Here is a 13,643-nt window from a genome sequence, read left to right as displayed (position 1 = left end):
AACACGGACTTCCCGCGGTTGTCCAAAGTTACGCCCGTAACTCCACCTCCAGCCGAGGCTGAGAGGGAGGTACAACCCTGTGTGGTAGAATTAGACTCTGAGGAAGAGCTAATGGAAGGCCAGGGACTCATTGGAGATCTGGATCCTGTTGACCATCCTGAGCTGCAGTCTTTACTGGCAAAAGGTGGAGCCAGCAGGGCAGACTTCAATAAGGGACAGAGAGAATGTCCAACTCTGGAAGGTCTTCGCCACCAGTCAGAAGCTCAGGCAGAAGGGCAGGAGCCTGGGAAATACAGGTTGCACTGGGAAGATGGCCTCTTCTACAGTGAACCGACCGAGTCTGCACCTGGAGACTACAAACGACTTGTAGTGCCCCATGAGAACAGACCACAGTTCTTGCAGTTAGCCCACGAGATTCCTTTGGCTGGTCACTTGAGTTGCAAGAAGACTAAGGAAAGGCTCTCTCTCTACTTCTATTGGCCGAAGATGGGGGCCGAAGTAGAAAAACACTGCAGGAGCTGCCACACCTGCCAGATCTCTGGTAAGGTTGGCTCCAAGAATGTGGCACCTTTAGTGCCTCTCCCGGTTGTGGGAGTCCCATTTGAGAGAGTAGGGATTGACATAGTTGGTCCCCTTGATCCTCCAACCTCCTCAGGTAACAGGTTTATACTTGTTGTAGTAGACCATGCTACTAGGTATCCTGAGGCAATTCCTATGAGGACTGTTACAGCTCCGGCTGTGGCTAAGGCCCTCCTTGGTATTTTTACCAGGGTCGGGTTTCCTAAGGAAGTAATCTCTGACAGGGGGTCAAACTTTATGTCCCACTACATGAAAGCCATGTGGAAAACCTGTGGAGTTACTTACAAGTTCTCAACAGTTTACCACCCACAAACCAATGGGTTGGTAGAACGGTTCAACCGAACCATGAAGAGCATGATAGGTGCGTTAAAGGAAACCCTTAAGCGTAAGTGGGACCTTCTACTGCCATGCCTTCTCTTTGCTTATAGAGAAGTCCCTCAGGAAGGCCTGGGTTAGTCGCCCTTCGAACTACTCTATGGTCATCCCGTCAGAGGTCCATTGGCCCTGATTAAGGAGGGGTTGGAGAGTGCTCCTTCCCCCAAGCCAGTCAGAGTGACTGACTATGTGATAGGTCTCCAGAGGAGAATGTCACACATGATGACGGAAGCAAGCGATAACTTGAAAGCTGGACAAGCATTGGTCAAGCACTGGTACGATCAAAAGGCTAACATGGTTGAGTTCGCTCAAGACCAGCTCGTTCTCGTTATGATCCCAACAAGGCAGAGGGCCTTGCAAGATAAGTGGATGGGACCCTACCAAGTAGTGGGTAAAACTCGGAGAGGTTAACTATCTGGTGTACTTGGGCAATCCCAAGGAGGCTCCGACAGTCTTTCACACCAACCGACTTAAAGCATATGTCTCACGACCTGATGTAGGAGCGTTGCTTCTAGCATCATCCGAGGAAGAAGAAGAGAGTGAAGCTCTTCCGGATCTCCTCAAAGGCTTACCTTTAGACGAAAAAATTGAAGGAGTAAATCTCTCCTCCAATCTGACACCCGAGCAACAAGACGAGTGCAAATCTATGTTGAATCAGTTTGCCTCTCTGTTCTCGCTTTCACCAGGCTTGACCCCTTGGGGCCAGCACGACATACTCACTGGTGACTGTCTGCCAGTCAAAAGCAGAGGATACCGCATGTCGAAAAACGTACGAACCCACATCAAAGGTGAGGTCAGCAAGATGCTTGATCTCGGGGTAATAGAGCCCTCTACTAGTCCATGGTCTAGCCCAGTTGTCTTAGTACCAAAGGCCGGATCTAAAGAACTTAGATTCTGCGTGGATTATAGAGCTCTTAATGCAGTCACCAAGACTGATGCCCACCCTTTACCAAGAACAGATGAGTTGGTGGATAAACTTGGCGCCGCCAAGTTCCTCAGCACATTTGACTTGACGTCAGGCTATTGGCAAATAGCCCTGACAGACCATGCCAAGGAGAAAACTGCATTTTCTACCCCCGTTGGCTTATACCAGTTTAAGGTAATGCCTTTCGGATTGAAGAATGCACCTGCTACGTTTCAACGGATGGTAAACCAGGTTCTGAATGGGATGGAGGACTTCTGCATGGCATACTTGGATGACATCGCAGTGTTCAGCAATTCCTGGGAAGAACATGTAACCCACCTAAGAGATGTTTTGCAGGCTCTTGGACGAGCCAATCTGACCATAAAGGCGAGCAAATGCCAAATTGGACAGAGTAAGGTAGTCTATCTTGGGCATGAGGTAGGCGGTGGAGAAATAAGGCCTTTGCTCAGTAAAATTGAAGCTGTGCAAAATTGGACAACACCGACTACTCAAACCCAGGTGAGAGCCTTCCTAGGCCTCACCGGGTATTACAGGAATTTCATAAAGAACTATGGGACCATAGCTTCTCCACTGAATGTCATCTCCTCGCCCAAATTTCCTAAGAAGGTTAGATGGAACGAGGAGTGCAATCAGGCTTTTGAAAACCTGAAAAAGGCTCTTTGCCAAGCCCTAGTACTCAGAGCTCCTGATTACCACCAACACTTCATTGTGCAGACAGATGCTTCAAATGTAGGAATATGTGGCGTACTAAGTCAACTGGATGGGAAAGGTAGGGAGCACCCCGTTTGCTTCATCAGCCGCAAACTGAAGGATCCTGAAACAAGGTGGGCAACAATCGAAAGAGAGTGCTTTGCTATCGTGTGGGCGCTGAAGAAGTTTAGGCCGTACTTGTATGGTTCTACTTTTGTCATTCAGACTGACCACCAACCCTTGAGATGGTTAATGCAAATGAAAGGGGAAAACCCAAAACTATTGAGATGGTCGATCTGCCTGCAAGGGTTTGATTTCACCATTGAGCACAGGTCAGGATGTCACCACCAAAATGCTGATGGTCTCTCTAGGATGTATGTCATCGACTAGAGGTATGAGATTCCTCCAGGAGTGGATTAAATCCTCCTGTCCTTTAGTCTGGGGGGGGCAAGTGTTAGGGAGAATTCTCTGTTTAGGCTGAATTTCCTAACCTAGTGAGTCCCCCAGCAGCTTTGCTGGATTTCAGGAGTTTGTTTTTTCCATCCTGCCAAGAGTGAGACTCTTTTCCTCCCACTCTTGGACATGTATGTGTGTAATTCCTTTGAATGTCAATGTGTTCTATGGGCTATGGGGTCTTTTACTCCATAGGGTCTCATATGTTTTTCTATGTGTGTTACACTGCACCCTACGTGCCGTAACACTGGGGCGTCCTAGCGGACCTCCACCATAGACTCCATACCCGGGGACTGACTACTGTCTCCCCGGGCATGTAAAGTCACCATTGGCTTTACTAGACCTAAATTTACTAACAAGACTAGTACAAACCATCTTATTGTGGACGTACTAGTAGGGGTAATTCGATTACTCCTGGACTTGTTACTCGAGGGGGCACTGTCCCGTCCCCCCTCGTCGAGTTTTGGCTGGTGGCAGTGGAAACTACTTGTTATGTTCGACCCCGAACCTAACGCTATGGGACTCGTCCCATTGTTGGAGATTGATACTTTTTCTCGTTAATCTCTAACGTACCACCGATTTACTTATCTTAAATAGGTTTATCGGATGATATTTTCTGCCAGAACTCGGTTTGTAAAATGGCGTCTGTGTTCGTCTCTGTGACTCCTAAACCAAAGGTTGAGCCCTTTGTTCCACATTTGGTGGGCTCTGTACAGAGACCCTCCAAAGTGGTGCCATTCTGTCTGGGTTACCACAGGGGTGTGGGAGGGGGTTTAGGCACCCTGGACCGAGTTGTCTTGCCAAACCCGGTCGCACTCTGGAGTGATTGGCCCAAGTGGTGAGCCTTCCCGCTCACCACTTAGCATGTGTTGATTGACAGCTAGGCTGAATGAATGGGGGTTTTCTGCATAAAAGCAGGGCTTTTGGGACTGGATCTTCAGAAGTCGCCACATGACCTAAGAATCCGACGAGGGTAACGCTGAGCCGACCTGCAACGACGACACCTCTGGTGGAGCCCTGCAGAGCCGACTCACCACTTCCCGACGACAGAGGAGATCTCCCTGCCGGAGAGTCTCTTCCCCTGACTGGTGGGAACAACCAGTCCCCTTTGCTTTTTATTCGCCTCAGGACGCAGTGGTCGAATTGCCCGTGCAGCGCACCTCGGCAACCGGATAGCCACTACCCCTGTACCGCGACCAAAAGGTGGTGCCTTGTGACGGAGCACTCCGTGGCTGGTCTCTTCCCTGGTGGTGCACCGGACTTCACTTTCTTCGACGACGAGAACCTCTCTACTCTTGGCAAAGACCCGACGTGCATCCACCACCAGGAACAACTGCCCCCGCCGGAGCTGCCCTCCACAACAAGGTACCGTGTCCGCCTGGCTTCCCTTTCGATCGGTTCGAGTGAGGTGTCTTAATCCTCTCCGTTCCGTTGGGTCGCCTCCAAGCTTTTCTCATTTATTGTTCTGAACTGGTTCAATCTGCCGATAACAATTTGCTACAAAGACTTGAATGCATCTCCACTAGAGACTTTTTTGGGACATAGCGCCTTGCCTCTCTCCGAGTGGGCCTGGCCTCTGAACTTAATGATCTATTGTGATTCTTGCCTTCTTGCCGTGCATTTTACCCGCAAGGTATTGAACTGTGTTGATTTCGTAACCTGCCTATCTTTTTCTCTCCCTTCCTAACTAATATTCGAGTGTCATCTAGGTTGAGGTATACACCTCTGTCTGAAAATAAGTGGTACCAGTAGAACCTAGAGTTGTCGAGATATTGCTAGGGGGATTGATTGTTTCTTCTTCGTAGAGTAATTGTGTTTGATTTGTTTGCCGTGATAGTGCTATAGTGTTTTTCATGGATGTTCTGTTATAAATAAATACCTTAATATCTTTACACTAAGCCTCGTTGCGTGTTTGCTTGTCTTGCTGTGAAGAATTGCCCTATTTTGTATACTCCACATACTGCTCAACTCTTCTTGAGGGAAGTCTGACTGCTCAGCCACAGCTAACGAGTGAATCTGTGTGGTACAGACTGCTACCAAGTGGGTTCACCGCCAAACACCTGTAGTCCTAAATCTTTTGCAGTGGTCCCAGAGGGAACTGCACAGGTTTCCGCCTAACACACCCATGCCCCCCACCATAGTTGAGGGAAACGTAGCTGACACCATCTCTGCTCAGCCCTTGTTGGACCGGCCCATTGTGGCACCTGACCTGGCAGAGGGTGACTCCCAGGCTGACTTCCAGGTCGCCAAGTCTAGGCCACGTGTGGCGGTGCAAGTTGGTGCCACCAGGCCACGTGGATCAGGGCAGCTATGTCATCTGCTGCCCTGAGTAGGCAGGGTGGGGAGGCTGCAGGGGCAGCTGCAGCTCCATCCACCCTAGCTCTGACTCTCCCAGCCAGGGCAGTGTTGGTCCCAGTCCATCTTGCTAACGTTCCCCCTGACTACGTAACACTTCAGCCAATGCCTGCACCAAGTCCCATGCTCAGTGTGCATTCCCACACTCCAACTACCCAGTCCACCGGTGCTCCTGCCCCTGGTGGCCAGAGCGGCATAGGCCACTCAGGATCCCCACCACCTTCCAAAAAAAGAGGAAGAGTGCTCGTCCACTACAGGCTGATACCCCAGACACAGCTACGCAGTCCAGCACGCAAAGGAAGCCTAGCTTCAATGATGCCGAATGTGATGCACTTGTGCAGGATGTGTCCGCACATGACAGCGAAATGTTGATCACTTCAGGGTGCAAGACCACACCTGTTCGACGTCAGGCACACTGGCAGACCGTCGCGGACATCATAAGTGCCCTTGGATCAGTGAGGCGCACAGCTGGTGAGTGCTACAAGCGCTGGAATGACCTTAAGCGCAGGGCAAAGAAAAAGCTGGCCTCAAGTCATGCCGCTACTCTGGTGACTGGAGGTGGGTCTCCACAAGAGGACATTGAACTCACTGTACATGAGTCTGTTGCTGGGACCTACGTCACAGAGGAACAGATGCAAGGTGTGGGAGATCTGCCAGATTACGAGGCATTGTCCGGTGAGTGCACATGCATATGTGTGTGATCCATGTGTATGTTGTGTGTGTGAGGAGTTCTGATTGAGTGCCAGGTGAGGGTGTGTGTGCCTGAGTGGTTTGGGTCACCCATGTGCTTCATCCAAAACATTCTGCACCCCTGTATTTGGGTATTACAGTATCCCTTCTGCCCACAGTAGTCTTTTTGTGCAACATCACGCCAGTTGCCCTTGAAGTGGCATCTTGCAACAACATTGTTCCGTATTTCTCATTGTTTATTCAGGCTGATTGTTTCGATCCCCCCACTTTCACTACGCATTTCTCAGCCCTATTGTCAAACGATATGTAACATGCCTATGGTACATGCCATCTGTGTGATGGCATGTGTCATGTATGTGGATTGGACATGCCACTCACAGGCCAATGTGTGATGGCTCTGCTAGCCAGCATGCAGCTAATGTGTTGCTCTTCCATCTTGGTGTCATCAGTGTCTGACATTTTCCTCCCCTTCAAACTCAGTGATAGTGCATGCATGGGGGGGTTATAGTCATGTGGGACATGTGTCAATCAAGTACTGGTTCTGTAGCTTGTGAGGCCTAATTGTGTGCCATGGTGCTAATGCCTGTTTCAATTTTTTGTCTTTCATGTTTCGGCAGGGGATGACGCACTTGATGCTGTTGAGGGTGAGGAGATGGTGCAGACCCAGGAGGGATCTCAGGCACGACCGGGCACCAGTGGGGGACGGGGTGTGGTGGTGGGTGAGAACCCACTCTTGCTGCAGACCGTTCTCTCCAGGGATGTCTCTGGGTGCACCTCCCCAGACCTCTTTTCGGGTGTTACTTCAGATGATGAGACCTATGTGGCTTCGCAGGTAGGTGTTTTTGGGAGGGATTCTGTTCTGTCCGACCCACCTGCACCAGGGGTACAGCCCACTATGGGGATGTCAGTGTTGGTAGGTCCGCCTTTGGTGGTTACGGATGCAGGGCCACACTCCGCAACATCTGATCCTGTTCCTGGGCCAGCAGATCAGAGGGGGAATGCAGTCCTGCAGCTTCAGGCAGTGCCGACACAGCAAGGCACAGTTCGCCTTGCCCCAGACAGGTGTGGTGCCTGCCAACGCGGTGGCCGTACGCCACCAGGCAATACCGCATGGGAGAAATCCATATACGGTATGGCAAACCAACAGGCAGCAGCATCTGAGATGATGGCTCAAGCTATGGAGAGGGTGGCCACTTCCATTGTCCCCCCAGAAAGGCAGATGGAGCATCTACAGCAGGCAACAGACTCCATTTGCAATCACTCAGGGAGGACATGTTGGCGTCCAACAGGGACAGACGGGTGGCCCTGGACACTCTGCGGGAAGCCATTTCTTTAGAGTCCCAGGGCCAGAGGGAAGCCCTGAGGGTAGAAGTCCGTCACCTCAGGCAGACTCTTGTGGAGCTTGAGGCTTCCACTGTCACGAGGACAGAACAGCTGCTGGAGCGGGTCACACGTACGATCTCAGCAGAGATGCAGGCAACTCGGGAGGAGGTCCGGGCATCATGTCAGGTGGTGCATGGGGATCTCCGCACCATACGGAACGAGACCTTCCACACCCGCATGCTTGCTGCCATGGAGGACCAGACTAGGGCTTTGCGTGGGCTGCCCTTAGCACCACCACCTCCTGTGGCGGCAGCAGCACAGGGTGATGAGAGCGACCACAGCGATTCTGAATCTCTCACGATAGCGTAGCCGTGCAGGCCATGAGCCCATGGAGGTTTTTTTCACAACATCCACACAGGTGGCTGTTGGTGTGCACCTTGTCTTCAGACCTCCTGGGTGGCCTCCTCCACCCCCCTGCCCCCCACATGGCCATTTTTGATTTTTGATTTTTGATTTTTGATTTTTGATTTTTGAGTTTTTGTTACAGTGTGTTGCCTTGTGTGGCTCCCGTGGGCATCCACTGTATTCCGGCTGGGCACATGCAGGCTTATCCTGAGTTTGGATTAGATGCTTGGGTTCGTGAGACACACACACCTCCTGCTACCCGTTACCATGGGCTTGCAAAGGGTGTGCCCAAGTGACAGTAACTTACACAGTGACGTTGGACTCCCATGACATGTGTGGGCAGTCTGTAGTCAATACTGTGTATACATTCCTAGTACATATTGTTGTAGTATTGTACACAGCATGGTGTATTGATGTGTGCTTGTGCATCCATGTCTCCCTCCTAATTTGCAGGTTCATTCCTCATGTCTTCACAAGGCCGTCTACTTTGGAGATGGAGTTCATGTTGTAAGCAGTGCACTTCCAGATTTGCGTGGCACCAACACTGTACAGTTGGAAGTGGTCGATGTGCTGGCATCACCAGGTTGTAAGTCTACGTATCCTTTAACTTAGTACTGTCATGTGAATGCTATGTTTGGGGTGGCTAGCTGCATTGTATTGTGGTAAGTCTTTGGTCATGTGTGTTGTCAGTTCTACATTAATGGGAGCATATTGTGTGTGGCCATTTTCCATTCGGGACACTGTACTTTGTGACACTTGTGTCATGTTTTGGGGATTCCTTTGTTTGCTCTCACATAGCATGACATGCCATGGTGTGTTGGGTGGCGGTGCTGGGGAGGTGTTGGGTGACATGGCACTGTTGTCATGTTGTATCTTGCAAGGGGGTAATGATTTTAGCAGCATAGAAGTGTGTCTTTTGATGACACAGCATTGGTGGTGTTTGTGTAGGTAGGGATGCACACAATGGAACACCACCAGGTGAACAATCTCAGGCTGATATGGTTGTGACAGTTGACTGTCACTTGACTCATCATCATTGATAGTCAGCTGGTATGTGCCAGGGCTGTGTGCACTCCACAGCGGTGTGATTTTAGGTGAAGTAATTAGCCACCAGCTGCGTGCGGGCTGCCTCACCCCGTGCCCTTTCCCCTCCCATGCGTAGCGGGCGTGCATGTGGTTGGGGATGTGGGGGAACCACCATGTCCACGGGCAGGCCCCGGCGTGTTGCAACGTTGTGCAAGTCACATGCTGCCACTATGATCCTGCACACTACTGGGGGAGCGTATAACAGCTGCCCGCCAGAACAGTCAAGGGAGCGAAAGCATGACTTGAGCACTCCGAATGTGCGCTCCACTATGCCCCGGGTTGCAATATGGGATGTGTTGTTTCTTACCTCGGGTGGCGTGGTGGAGTTCCGAATTGGCGTCATCATGTGGGTGCTCAGAGGGTAGGCAGTGTCCCCTGGGGAGGTGGTGATGGGTATCATTAGTGGGGTTGTGACATTTCTCAGCATCTGACATGCATGCATGTGCTGTGGCATTTATACTCACCAATCAGCCATGCATCCCCATGCCAATCAGCTTCTAGGTCCCGGTTTAGGGTTGACATTCTGTAAAAGAAACTGTCGTGGGTGGACCCTGGATAGTTGGCATATACCGAGGTGATGATTCCCTTGGCATCACATACTACCTGGACGTTGATGGAATGCCAGTGCTTGAGGTTTCTATGGATGTGCTCAGATGCCCTGGGGGGACGTAGAGCCACATGGGTACAGTCAATGGCACCTATCACTTTGGGGAAGTGTGCAACCCCGTAAAAATCCTGGACGACAGCCTGCCTTTCTGCAGGTGTTCTGGGCAGGTATATGTGCCTGCGTACTGATGGGCGTGCAGTCATGATGGCCAAGACCTGGTGTAGGCAGCGTGACTGCGTGGCCTGTGACACCCCCCCCCACTATGGCACTTGTCCGCTGAAATGATCCAGTGGCCAAGAAGTGCAGTACATTAAGGACCTTCACCAGGGGGCTGAGTGCTTGGGAGCAGAGGGTGGGTTATGTGAGGTCATCCTCCCACTCACTGACCAGGTCGAGTATTATGCGAGGTGGAAACCTGTACCTCCCATACACGTGGTCATCAGGAATCCCAAAAAGGCTGGTTCAGGGTGTAAAAATTCTGGCCCTGACTATCCTCCTCCTCCTCCCGCAGTATCCCATGGCCACTGCTGCTAGGAAAGCTATATTCATCCTGGTGTCTGAGCTTGTTTGTTGTTTGCGCGCACTTTTATGCTGCGCGGGTCGACGTACGCCTGCTTCCTACTTGCGTACGTGTTTCCGGATTAGCGCGTCTTTTTTGACGTGTGCGTGTGGGCGTTCCGCGCATTTGCCTCCTGTACTTCCACGCCCACCACACATACACGTGCCCCGCTCGCCCAGGCCCAATCGCGTGTGAAACTTCCTGCGAGCCCCGGATGTACACGTACCCCGCTCGCCCATGCCCAATCGAGTGTAAAACTTCCCGCGAACCTCTGAAGTACACGTACCCTGCTCACCCAGGCACAATCGCGTGTAAAACTTCCCGCGAGCCCCTGAATTACACGTACCCCGCTCGCCCAGACACAATCGCTTGTGAAACTTCCCGCGCACCCCCGAAATACACGCTATTTTTGAGACAGCGGGTGTCCGTGTTTGTTGCGTACCCCTTTGCACGTCATTTGTCCTAGAGGGCCACAGTATGGGACATTCATCTTAGCTGTATATACGGCTTTTTGTTAGCGCACATTATTGTAATCCGCAGGGACGCTACCGCCTGCCTTCGTGTGGCGGACATGTGTTGATGTACATAGTTGACTTTTGGTTTGTGTTGTGGGATCGCCATTTCACTGCTGGGGGGTGGGTGTGCAAGGGGACATGAGTGGAGGCCTGCTGGCAGGTGCCCTGCACTGCTGGGGGGTGGGGGTGCAAGGGGACATGAGTGGGACATGAGTGGGGGCCTGCTGGCAGGTGCCCTGCACTGCTGGGGGGTGGGGGTGCAGGGGACATGAGTGGGGGCCTGCTGGCAGGTGCCCCGCACTGCTGGGGGGTGGGTGTGCAAGGGGACATGAGTGGGGACCTGCTTGCAGGTGCCCCGCACTGAAGGGGGGTGGGGGTGCAAGGGGGCATGAGTGGGGGCCTGCTGGCAGGTGCCCCGCACTGCTGGGGGGTGGGTGTGCAAGGGTGTCACAACTCGCAGGGATCACAACAGGTTTCCGAGTCCCCCCTCTACGGTGCCTAACCCCTCCCAATCTCATGCCCAGCTCCGGGATTTACCAGCACCCTCCTTGTTTAGGTTGCCACCACATGGTCCCCAGCGTTTTGCAACCCACCCGTTACGGCGCCCGCTTCACTGGCGTCTCCCATGGAGATTGAGGGATCGACTCTGTGCAGCCGCACTTCTGCATTCCAGGAATGCTTTACGTTCCCAAGACATGGCTGTTGGTCATGTGACCCGGAAGGTACGCATGTGTGCGGCAGCAGATCACGTGACCGGAGGCTGCGGGTCACGTGTCCAGATGGGGAGCGAAGCGCCAGTATTTAAACGGCCGCGTTGGTGCAACCGGCGCTTCACAGCTGTTTAAATCCTTGGACACTGTTTGGTGCTACGTACCTGATCTCTTGAATACCCGGATACCGACCTTGGACTGCTTCACGGAATTGCTTTTGGATCTCCTTGGCTTTGTCTTTTTGGGACTACTGGTCACGAACCACGGACTGCTTTTGGACTTCGTCTTCTTTATCCCTGGAACTACGATCACTGGTCCTTGTTCTGAACTTTGACAACGGGTGGGCCCGTTCCATCTCAAGTATGTTGGACCTTCTGGCAATACTTCCCTGATAGGGAGGGTTCTGGAGAATCCCGGAAAAACCCCATAGGTATAACGGAGTACCTCACCACTCCACTGGGTAAGACTGTTCCAACTTGTTATTGTATTGACTAGTGGTGGTTGTTGGGCGCATAACTTAACCGGTGCTTTCTTTGCAGTGGTCTGGGGTTTCTGAGGGTCTGCGGTTCCGGAGGAAGAAGATCTCCCACCTGTGGCCTCAACGGTTGCGCAGGGAGTCTTTTTGCTCCTCCCTGTGCGGCACTTGTGGACAGAGGTCTCTCCTGACTACACGACAGTCAAGTCACAACAGACTGTGAAGCCAACCTGTCATGTAGTCATGCAGGGGGCCGCAGATGAATCCCTGGCTGCTATGGTACAAGCCATAACCGTGTTATGTACTGATATGGCCGCAGCCACCACTGCCATACACCAGCGCCTGGACAATATCCAAAGCACCAGATGCCTCCCGATACTGAATTTGGGGACATTCCATCAACTTCACAGCCCACGCCTCGTCCTGTCCCGCCATCCCAGGGTCCCATACCAGTGTTACTACCGTCCCCCTTCCCCTTGGTGGCTCCCGAAAGGTTTCATGCGGACCCCAGTAAGTTCAGGACCTTCTTGAACCAGTGTAAGCTACACTTCCTGTGCAGACCCCGGGCTTTACCAGACTCCACCACTAAGGCTGCCTTTACACTCTCCCACTTAGCTGGTACTGCTGCCGCTTGGGCCAATCTCCTCCTGGAGGAGAACAACCCTGCCCTTTATGACTTCGACCTATTGATTACGGAAATGTCAAGGGTGTTCGACACACGTTATAAAGTACAGTCCCGTGATTTAGAACTCCTGGACCTGGGGCAAGGGAAGGGCTCCTTGATCGAGTATATTACTAGATTCAATCAGTTGGTAGCAGAGACCTCTTGGCCCGAAAACAAGAGGTCTGTTGTGTTCTACAGGGGCTTGAGCAACGCCATGAAGGATGCTCTTGCTGTTGTTCTTTCGCTACCCACCGCATTCCAAGACATAGTGGACTTAGCCTTACAGGTATACGCCCGGCGTTCAGAACAAAGAGCCGAGGCAGGTTTTCCTCCACTGCCCCTCTCAGCTAACCCCAATACCACTCCTGAACCCATGCAGAAAGGGGGCATACGGAGCCCGATCACACCAGCAGAACGAGAGCGTAGAAGAACAGACAACGCCTGTTTTTATTGCGGGCTCACAGGGCACTATTTCAAGGAATGTCCCCGCAGACCCAAACTCAAGTTCTCGGGTTTTCGGCCCGCTCGACCCTAGACACGGGGGCTGGGTCGAGCACCTCTGGTCTTACCCCGAACGCCACACCGGCTTTTGGTCGCATCAGGCCAATCCATGTACAAGCAGTTATCCAGCCCACGCCCGGAATCTCACACCCTGTTACCATCATCATAGACTCTGGGGCCACGGGTAACTACATCGACATCACCCTTGCGCATTCCCTGAACCTACCACTCCTGGCCAAACCCTTACCCGAACCGGTACAGGCGGTTTTGAGTCTTTTTGCTCCTCCCTGTGTGGCACTTGTGGACAGAGGTCTCTCCTGACTACACGACAGTCAAGTCACAACAAAGGGGACATGAGTGGGGGCCTGCTGGCAGGTGCCCTGCACTGCCAGGGGGGTGGGGGTGCAAGGGGACATGAGTGGGACATGAGTTTGGGCCTGCTGGCAGGTGCCCTGCACTGCTGGGGGTGGGTGTGCAAGGGGACATGAGTGGGGGCCTGCTGGCAGGTGCCCTGCACTGCTGGGGGGTGGGGGTGCAAGGGTACATGAGTGGGACATGAGTGTGGGCCTGCTGGCAGGTGCCCCGCACTGCTGGGGGGTGGGTGTGCAAGGGGACATGAGTGGGGGCCTGCTGGCAGGTGCCCCGCACTGCTGGGGGGTGGGTGTGCAAGGGGACATGAGTGGGGGCCTGCTGGCAGGTGCCCCGCACTGCTGGGGGGTGGGTGTGCAAGG

Source organism: Ambystoma mexicanum, chromosome 13 (genome assembly GCF_040938575.1).
Source record: "Ambystoma mexicanum isolate Mex_15411 chromosome 13, UKY_AmexF1_1, whole genome shotgun sequence".
Classification (NCBI taxonomy): Eukaryota; Metazoa; Chordata; class Amphibia; order Caudata; family Ambystomatidae; genus Ambystoma; species Ambystoma mexicanum.
The sequence above is the reverse complement of the archived record's forward strand: the minus strand, read 5'-3'. Positions refer to the sequence as shown.